Raw genomic sequence first — 10,000 nt, forward strand, 5'->3', positions numbered from 1 at the left:
CCGTCTCCTTTCGGGTGTTTATAAACGCATCCGGGGTTCGTGAGGCCCCTTCAACTCGCGCACCGGCCTTAGACTATTATACGGTCCGTCTCTGCGAAGCCAACATCGGGGGTATTTTGCATGCGCTCTTAAGCTCCGCTCTAACCCCGTGAGGGGAAAGAGTTTCGCCCGGCGGTACGCTCCCGTCCACCACCGCCCCCTGTGCCGGGGGGATGGGTTCAGGGAGATCCCACCGAGGCCGGCGAGCACCGGCCAACGCCCTGGGGGTGAGTAAGCCCCTTTGACTCGCGCACGCACAATCAAGCCTTCAACGATCAATGGTTTTTTGGGTTTAACTACCCGGCGGGCGGCTCCGGCGCCACTCTTCCCCCCGCGAACGGGAGGGGCGGACCGGGGTACCTATGCACCTAAGGCGGTCCTCGCATAACCCCGAGTTCCGAAGCCGGCTCGCTACGTCCACCCACCCGGAGGGGGGAGAGACTCACGTCGGCCGACGACGAAAGGTACGAGGCTTCTGCGGTCCATACCTTGAAGGTACCCGCCGGGGGGGAGGTTCGGCCTCTCGAGTCCGACTCGACAACCGGCACGGACTGCGGGCGCCGACCGCGGCCAGGTCACCGTTATTGATCCTTCCGCAGGTTCCCCTACGAAAACCTTGTTACGACTTTTACTCCCTCTAGATGTCCGGGTTCGATCGACTTCCCATCGCCCGGAGGCGACCCCCGTTCGAGGGCCGCCCCGGGGACGGTCCGAGGACCTCACCGAGGCATCCGATCGGTAGTAGCGACGGGCGGTGTGTACAAAGGGCAGGGACTTAATCGACGCGGGCTGGTGACCCGCGCCTACTTGGAATTCCTCGTTCGAGGGGAATAGTTGCAATCCCCTGTCCCCAGCGGGGAATGGCGTTCATAGGATTGCCCGCACCTCTCGGCGTAGGGTAACTTACATGTTGAACCAGCCATTGTAGCTCACGTGCGACCCCGGACTTCTAAGGGCATCACAGACCTGTTATTGCTCCATTTCTCAAGTGGCTTCTGTGCCACAAATCGCTCTAAGAAGTTTAGCCACCGACCGCTGATTCCCACCGGGCGAACCCCAACCTTCAGGCCCGCGGTAAGCGGGAGGGCACCGGGGAGGGGAGAGGGAAGGCGAAGGCGAAGGCGAAGGACGGACAACCCACACCCGGAGAGCGGAACGAGGTGCGGACGGCATCGGGGAGGGAACCGAACGCGAAGGGGAGAGGCCGGAGCCACCCACTCGACGCAGAACTGAACCCCCGTCAACCGCATCACCTCCCCGAACCGATCCGGGGTAGAACCGGACCCCCGCCGAAACCCCCAACACCCCCACCCCGATGGGGACCCCCCGCGAACGGGGACCTTCGGGGATAGAGTCCGACCCAGGAGAGGGGCCGTGTAACTACTTAAAGGATGGGATCTCGTTCGTTACCGGAATTGACCAGACGAATCGCTCCACGAACTACCAACGGCCATGCACCACCACCCACAGAATCGAGAAAGAGCCGTCAATCTGTCAATCCTTACCGTGTCCGGGCCGGGTTAGGTTCCCCGCGTTGAGTCAAATTAAGCCGCAAGCTCCACTCCTGGTGGTGCCCTTCCGTCAATTCCTTTAAGTTTCAGCTTTGCAACCGTACTCCCCCCAGAGCCCAAAGACTCGTGGTTTCCCGGACGCTGCCCGGCGGGTCATAGTCGTTAACCCAACGCCGCCGGATCGCGGGTCGGCATAGTTTACGGTCGGAACTACGACGGTACCTGATCGTCTTCGATCCTCCGACTTTCGTTCTTGATTAATGAAAACATTCTTGGCAAATGCCTTCGCTTTTGTCCGTCCCGCACCGGTCTACGAATTTCACCTCTCTCGGTGCGGTACGAATGCCCCCGGCCGTCCCTCTTAATCATGACCTTTGGTCCGTCAAACCCACGAAATAGGACCAAGAGAGCGGTCGGATACCCCCCCGGCTCGGGGAACCGTGCGGCGGCCAGAAAACGGCCCCGCCCGGCCGCCTCGCCGAAGAGCTCCGACTCGCCCCCCATGGGAAGGCCTTATTCCATTATTCCTAGCTCAGTCCATTCAAGGCACGCTTCGGCCTGCTTTGAGCACTCTGTTTTGTTCAAAGTAAACGCACCGGACCCTTCCGCCCCCCACGTATTCAACCGCGGCGGACGACCCAGCTAAGGGCCTCTCCGCGGAGGAAGGGAGCAGAGGACACCGGATGAGTAGGGACAAGGTCCCGCGACCTCCACCCAGAGACCCGCGGGGGGTCCCCAACCCCCCCGGAGAGGGGCAGCTTCCCACCGCGAAGTCCGGACGGGCAGAGGCCCGGCAGCCGGGACCCGTCCCCGGATCCAACTACGAGCTTTTTAACTGCAGCAACGTTAACATACGCTATTGGAGCTGGAATTACCGCGGCTGCTGGCACCAGACTTGCCCTCCAATGGGTCCTCACCCACGGACGTAGATTGAGTTCATTTCGGTCCCGAAACCTTCAAACGGGGCCTCGCACCGATATTTTTCGTCACTACCTCCCCGTGTCGGGAATGGGTAATTTGCGCGCCTGCTGCCTTCCTTGGATGTGGTAGCCGTTTCTCAGGCTCCCTCTCCGGAATCGAACCCAGATTCCCCGTTACCCGTGGTCACCACACGTAGTCCCGTAGACTACCGTCGAAAGTTGATAGGGCAGACACTCGAATGAGACGTCGCCGCCCCGAAGGGCTCTGCGATCGGCCAAAGGTTATCTAGAGTCACCAAAGCGGACCCGACCGGAGTCGGGAGGGGGTTTTTTGGTTCTGATAAATGCACGTATCCGTGGGGGGCGCCGAGGGGGGAAGGTGAACCAGTCACCGACCACCTCGAAACGGCACCCCCACTTCCAACGCTTCGTTTGCATGTATTAGCTCTGGAATTACCACAGTTATACCAAGTAACGTGTGGAGCGATCAAAGGAACCATAACTGATTTAATGAGCCATTCGCAGTTTCACTGTACCAACGCCCGTGTGTACTTAGACTTGCATGGCTTAATCTTTGAGACAAGCATATGATACTGGCAGGATCAACCAGGCCGATCCCTCTGGTACTCAAACCCGGCTTGGGGAAAGAGAGAGAGTCGGTGGTGCGTGGAACTCGACCCCCCGAAGGAGGAAGAGACGCGCACCGCGGAAAGGCTTTTCGAACGAGACCCCCCGGAGGTGGGTCTGCAATCGGGGGTTTGACTACTTGGAAAATGTACGATTCAAGGCCCGGACGGTGCAGGCTAGGGGCCGGTTCCTTCCCTCAATAGGATCCCGACCCTAAGGCACCACCGACTCGGACCTTTTAACGGACCCAAACTGCGGTGGAAATTAGACCGACGGATAGGCTAAGTCTCCCTCGGAACGATTCTGGGACAAGCGGACCCCCTGTTACGGGGGGTCCACGAGCCATGGAGGCTGGAGCACGTGGCGGGGAGGATCGTTCTAAAAGCCGGTATTATTTCGGATTAGAAGCCTGCCCCTGGTGCTCCGGGTATGCCGCATTTCGAACGGGCGTAAAGGACGTCCGTTTAAGGGAAGAGAATGGAAGAGAATTTCCTGGCCCCCTCAAAGCGCGAGGAGGTCGGCATAGGTTTTACGGTACGCCCCCCCCGGAGCCGTCTGATGTTCAGAAGACGAAGGGTTTTGCCCCCAATCTCGTAAGGTCGAGGGCTCACCACCGAACTTCCAGCCGCGGTCCTTGGTAGGACCGATACGCGGACAAGCCGCAAAATCCTGGCCCCCTCGCAGTGCGAGGAGGTCGGCAAAGGTTTTACGATTCGCCCCCCCGGAGCCTACGGTTAGTTTTCTCGATTTAAGAAGACGAAGGGGGTCGGGCCCGGGAACCGTAAACCGAGCGCCTCTTCCCCTGCGAACTTCCAGCCGCGGTCCGTTTAAAAAGACCGATCCGTGACACCTCTAATGCGCTCTTTGCCTCCGGCCGTTTCCAGCGCGGGGGCCCGGTGGTGCGCTCCCAAGTCCCCGCGGAGGGGAAAATCTGGGAGATCCCACATTAGACCAAGCGGAACGCCGGTCTTCGCCTCGGGGGTTTGTATGCCCCTTTCGACTCGCGCACGGGCAAGAGTTAGGTTAGGAACGGGGACAACTGCCGGCGGGCGGCCCGTCGCACCCACCCCGCAAGTGGGCAGGTGGTCGGTGGCCTGTGGACCCGCCGCTCGGATTCGTTTATAGTAGGAACCATAACGGGGTACAACCCTCATACGCTCGACCCCCTCACGCCCAGAGAAGTGTTCACCTCCCTGGGCATATATCGAACGAATCATCGGGATTGAAGGGGAGGCCACCCAAACCATCCCCTTAGCCCAGAGGGGTGCCAGTCCTCGGGCTTCGGTATTCGCATCACCGGGGTCTATGGAGGTCTCGACTTAGGTTTTGAAAACCTCCAGAGGGGGGGCCGGATTAACCACCACCCTAGCCCAGAGGGGTGCCAGTCCTCGGGCTTCGGTATTCGCATCACCGGGGTCTATGGAGGTCTCGACTTAGGTTTTGAAAACCTCCAGAGGTGGGGCCGGATTAACCACCACCCTAGCCCAGAGGGGTGCCAGTCCTCGGGCATGTCACTTCGCATCACCGGGGTTCTATGGAGGTCTCGACTTAGGTTTTAAAAACCTCCAGAGGGTGGGGGCATATCTTATCCCCACCCTAGCCCAGAGGGGTGCCAGTCCTCGGGCATGTCATTTCGCATCACCGGGGTCTACGGAGGTCTCGACTTAGGTTTTGAAAACCTCCAGAGGGTGGGGGCATATCTTATCCCCACCCTAGCCCAGAGGGGTGCCAGTCCTCGGGCTTCGGTATTCGCATCACCGGGGTCTACGGAGGTCTCGACTTAGGTTTTGAAAACCTCCAGAGGGTGGGGCCTGACTTACCACCAACCCTTAGCCCAGAGGTGTGCCACTCCTCGGGCATGGAATTCGCATCAACGGGGTCTACGGATGTCTCGACTTAGGTTTTGAACACATCCAGGGAAGCAGAGCGGACATTCCCATTATTTCAAGCCCATCGGGAAGCCACTCCTTTGGGCATAGCGTTTCGCATCGCTGTTACCCAAACTTACGTCTGATTTAATGCCTCCCTAATATCCCGACGGCACCAGGCTGAGAAACCATATGCCCACAGGATTTGAGGCGTTGGAACCTCGTTCGCATAGCCGACAACGATGAACCTCCCTCGGACTCGCTACGAGGCTTGAGGAGGGTCCTGATTTTCTTAAAATCTCAGGTGAGGGACTTAGAAAATTTTCACTTTAAAACCACAGACCTCCAGAGGAGAGACCGGGCTTATCACAACCTTAGCCCAGAGGGCGTCACTCCTCGGGCATGTCACTTCGCATCACCGGGGGTCCATGGATGTCTCGACTTAGGTTTTGAACACATCCAGAAGGGGGGGCCGGATTAACCACCACCCTTAGCCCAGAGGGGTGCCAGTCCTCGGGCTTTAAATTCGCTTCGCCGGGGTCTATGGAAGTCATTTTTTAGACCTCCAGAGGGGAGGCAACCCAAACCATCCCCTTAGCCCAGAGGTGTGCCACTCCTCGGGCTTGTGTATTCGCATCACCGGGGTCCATGGAAGTCATTTTAGACATCCAGAGGGGAGGCCACCCTAACCATCCCCTTAGCCCAGAGGGGTGCCAGTCCTCGGGCTTTAAATTCGCTTCGCCGGGGTCTATGGAAGTCATTTTTAGACCTCCAGAGGGGAGGCAACCCAAACCATCCCCTTAGCCCAGAGGTGTGCCAATCCTCGGGCTTGTGTATTCGCATCACCGGGGTCCATGGAAGTCATTTTAGACATCCAGAGGGGAGGCCACCCTAACCATCCCCTTAGCCCAGAGGGGTGCCAGTCCTCGGGCTTTAAATTCGCTTCGCCGGGGTCTATGGAAGTCATTTTTAGACCTCCAGAGGGGAGGCAACCCAAACCATCCCCTTAGCCCAGAGGTGTGCCACTCCTCGGGCTTGTGTATTCGCATCACCGGGGTCCATGGAAGTCATTTTAGACATCCAGAGAGTGGGGCCGGTCTTACCACCACCCTTAAGCCCAGAGGGCGTCACTCCTCGGGCATGAAATTCGGATTACCGGGGTCTATGGATGTCTCAACTTAGGTTTTGAACACATCCAGAGGGGAGGCCACCCAAACCATCCCCTTAGCCCGGAGGTGTGCACCTCCTCGGGCTTCAAATTCGAATCACCGGGGTCCATGGAAGTCATTTTAGACATCCAGAGAGTGGGGCCGGTCTTACCACCACTCTTAGCCCAGAGGGCGCCACTCCTCGGGCATGAAATTCGCATCACCGGGGTCCATGGAAGTCAGTTTAGACCTCCAGAGAGTGGGGCCGGTCTTACCACCACTCTTAAGCCCAGAGGGCGTCACTCCTCGGGCATGAAATTCGGATTACCGGGGTCTATGGATGTCTCAACTTAGGTTTTGAACACATCCAGAGGGGAGGCCACCCAAACCATCCCCTTAGCCCGGAGGTGTGCACCTCCTCGGGCTTGAAATTCGAATCACCGGGGTCCATGGAAGTCAGTTTAGACCTCCAGAGAGTGGGGCCGGTCTTACCACCACCCTTAAGCCCAGAGGGCGTCACTCCTCGGGCATGGAATTCGCATCAACGGGGTCTACGGATGTCTCGACTTAGGTTTTGAACACATCCAGGGAAGCAGAGCGGACATTCCCATTATTTCAAGCCCATCGGGAAGCCACTCCTTTGGGCATAGCGTTTCGCATCGCTGTTACCCAAACTTACGTCTGATTTAATGCCTCCCTAATATCCCGACGGCACCAGGCTGAGAAACCATATGCCCACAGGATTAGAGGCGTCTGAACCCCTTTCGCATAGCCGACAACGATGAACCTCCCTCGGACTCGCTACGAGGCTTGAGGAGGGTCCTGATTCTCTTAAAATCTCAGGTGAGGGACTTAGAAAATATTCACTTTAAAACCACAGACCTCCAGAGGAGAGACCGGGCTTATCACAACCTTAGCCCAGAAGGCACCACTCTTCGGGCATGTCACTTCGCATCACCGGGGTCCATGGAAGTCTCGACTTAGGTTTTGAACGCATCCAGAGGGTGGGAGCCGGACTTACCACCACCCTTAGCCCAGAGGGCGTCACTCCTCGGGCATAAAATTCGGATAACCGGGGTCCATGGAAGTCAATTTTGACCTCCAGAGAGGGGGGGGGGCCTGGCTTACCACCACCCTAAGCCCAGAGGGCGTCACTCCTCGGGCATGAAATACGCTACACCGGGGTCCATGGAAGTCAGTTTAGACCTCCAGAGAGGGGGGGCCGGGCTTACCACCACCCTTAGCCCAGAGGGCACCACTCCTCGGGCTTGAAATTCGCATCACCGGGGTCCATGGAAGTCTCGACTTAGGTTTTGGAAACCTCCAGAGGGGGGGCTGCACTTACCACCACCCTAAGCCCAGAGGGCGTCACTCCTCGGGCATGAAATACGCTATACCGGGGTCCATGGAAGTCCTTTTAGACCTCCAGAGAGGGGGGGGCCGGGCTTACCACCACCCTTAGCCCAGAGGGCACCACTCCTCGGGCTTGAAATTCGCATCACCGGGGTCCATGGAAGTCTCGACTTAGGTTTTGGAAACCTCCAGAGGGGGGGCTGCACTTACCACCACCCTTAGCCCAGAGGTTCATCACTCCTCGGGCATGAAATTCGGATAACCGGGGTCCATGGAAGTCAGTTTAGACCTCCAGAGAGTGGGGCCGGGCTTACCACCACCCTAAGCCCAGAGGGCGTCACTCCTCGGGCATGAAATTCAGATAACCGGGGTCCATGGAAGTCAGTTTAGACCTCCAGAGAGTGGGGCCGGGCTTACCACCACCCTAAGCCCAGAGGGCGTCACTCCTCGGGCATGAAATTCGGATAACCGGGGTCCATGGAAGTCTCGACTTAGGTTTTGGAGACCTCCAGAGGGGGGGCCGGGCATACCACCACCCTTAGCCCAGAGGGCGTCACTCCTCGGGCATGAAATACGCTATACCGGGGTCCATGGAAGTCAGTTTTGACCTCCAGAGAGGGGGGGCCTGGCTTACCACCACCCTAGCCGAGAGGGCGTCACTCCTCGGGCATGAAATTCGCTTCACCGGGGTCCATGGAAGTCATTTTAGACCTCCAGAGAGGGGGGGCTGCACTTACCACCACCCTAGCCGAGAGGGCGTCACTCCTCGGGCATGAAATTCGGATCACCGGGGTCCATGGAAGTCAGTTTAGACCTCCAGAGAGTGGGGCCGGGCTTACCACCACCCTAAGCCCAGAGGGCGTCACTCCTCGGGCATGAAATTCGGATAACCGGGGTCCATGGAAGTCTCGACTTAGGTTTTGGAGACCTCCAGAGGGGGGGCCGGGCATACCACCACCCTTAGCCCAGAGGGCGTCACTCCTCGGGCATGAAATACGCTTAACCGGGGTCCATGGAAGTCAATCTAGACCTCCAGAGAGGGGGGGCCGGGCTTACCACCACCCTTAGCCCAGAGGTGTGCTCCTCATCGGGCATGAAATACGCTTCACCGGGGTCCATGGAAGTCATTCGAGACCTCCAGAGGGGGGGCTGGGCATACCACCACCCTTAGCCCAGAGGTGAGTCACTCCTCGGGCATCAAATTCGCATCACCGGGGTCCATGGAAGTCAGTTTAGACTTCCAGAGGGGGGGCCGAGCATACCACCACCCTTAGCCCAGAGGTGTGCTCCTCATCGGGCATCAAATTCGCATCACCGGGGTCCATGGAAGTCATTCGAGACCTCCAGAGGGGGGGGCCGAGCATACCACCACCCTTAGCCCAGAGGTGAGTCACTCCTCGGGCATCAAATTCGCATCACCGGGGTCCATGGAAGTCAGTTTAGACTTCCAGAGGGGGGGCCGAGCATACCACCACCCTTAGCCCAGAGGTGTGCTCCTCATCGGGCATCAAATTCGCATCACCGGGGTCCATGGAAGTCATTCGAGACCTCCAGAGGGGGGGCCGAGCATACCACCACCCTTAGCCCAGAGGTGAGTCACTCCTCGGGCATCAAATTCGCATCACCGGGGTCCATGGAAGTCAGTTTAGACTTCCAGAGGGGGGGCCGAGCATACCACCACCCTTAGCCCAGAGGTGTGCTCCTCATCGGGCATCAAATTCGCATCACCGGGGTCCATGGAAGTCATTCGAGACCTCCAGAGGGGGGGCCGAGTATACCACCACCCTTAGCCCAGAGGTGAGTCACTCCTCGGGCATCAAATTCGCATCACCGGGGTCCATGGAAGTCAGTTTAGACCTCCAGAGGGGGGGCCGAGCATACCACCACCCTTAGCCCAGAGGTGAGTCACTCCTCGGGCATCAAATTCGCATCACCGGGGTCCATGGAAGTCAGTTTAGACCTCCAGAGGGGGGGCTGAGCATACCACCACCCTTAGCCCAGAGGTGTGCTCCTCATCGGGCATGAAATACGCTTCACCGGGGTCCATGGAAGTCATTCGAGACCTCCAGAGGGGGGGCCGGGCATACCACCACCCTTAGCCCAGAGGTGAGTCACTCCTCGGGCATCAAATTCGCATCACCGGGGTCCATGGAAGTCAGTTTAGACCTCCAGAGGGGGGGCTGAGCATACCACCACCCTTAGCCCAGAGGTGTGCTCCTCATCGGGCATGAAATACGCTTCACCGGGGTCCATGGAAGTCATTCGAGACCTCCAGAGGGGGGGCCGGGCATACCACCACCCTTAGCCCAGAGGTGAGTCACTCCTCGGGCATCAAATTCGCATCACCGGGGTCCATGGAAGTCAGTTTAGACCTCCAGAGGGGGGGCTGAGCATACCACCACCCTTAGCCCAGAGGTGTGCTCCTCATCGGGCATGAAATACGCTTCACCGGGGTCCATGGAAGTCATTCGAGACCTCCAGAGGGGGGGCTGGGCATACCACCACCCTTAGCCCAGAGGTGAGTCACTCCTCGG

Source organism: Hoplias malabaricus, chromosome Y (genome assembly GCF_029633855.1).
Source record: "Hoplias malabaricus isolate fHopMal1 chromosome Y, fHopMal1.hap1, whole genome shotgun sequence".
Taxonomy (NCBI): domain Eukaryota; kingdom Metazoa; phylum Chordata; class Actinopteri; order Characiformes; family Erythrinidae; genus Hoplias; species Hoplias malabaricus.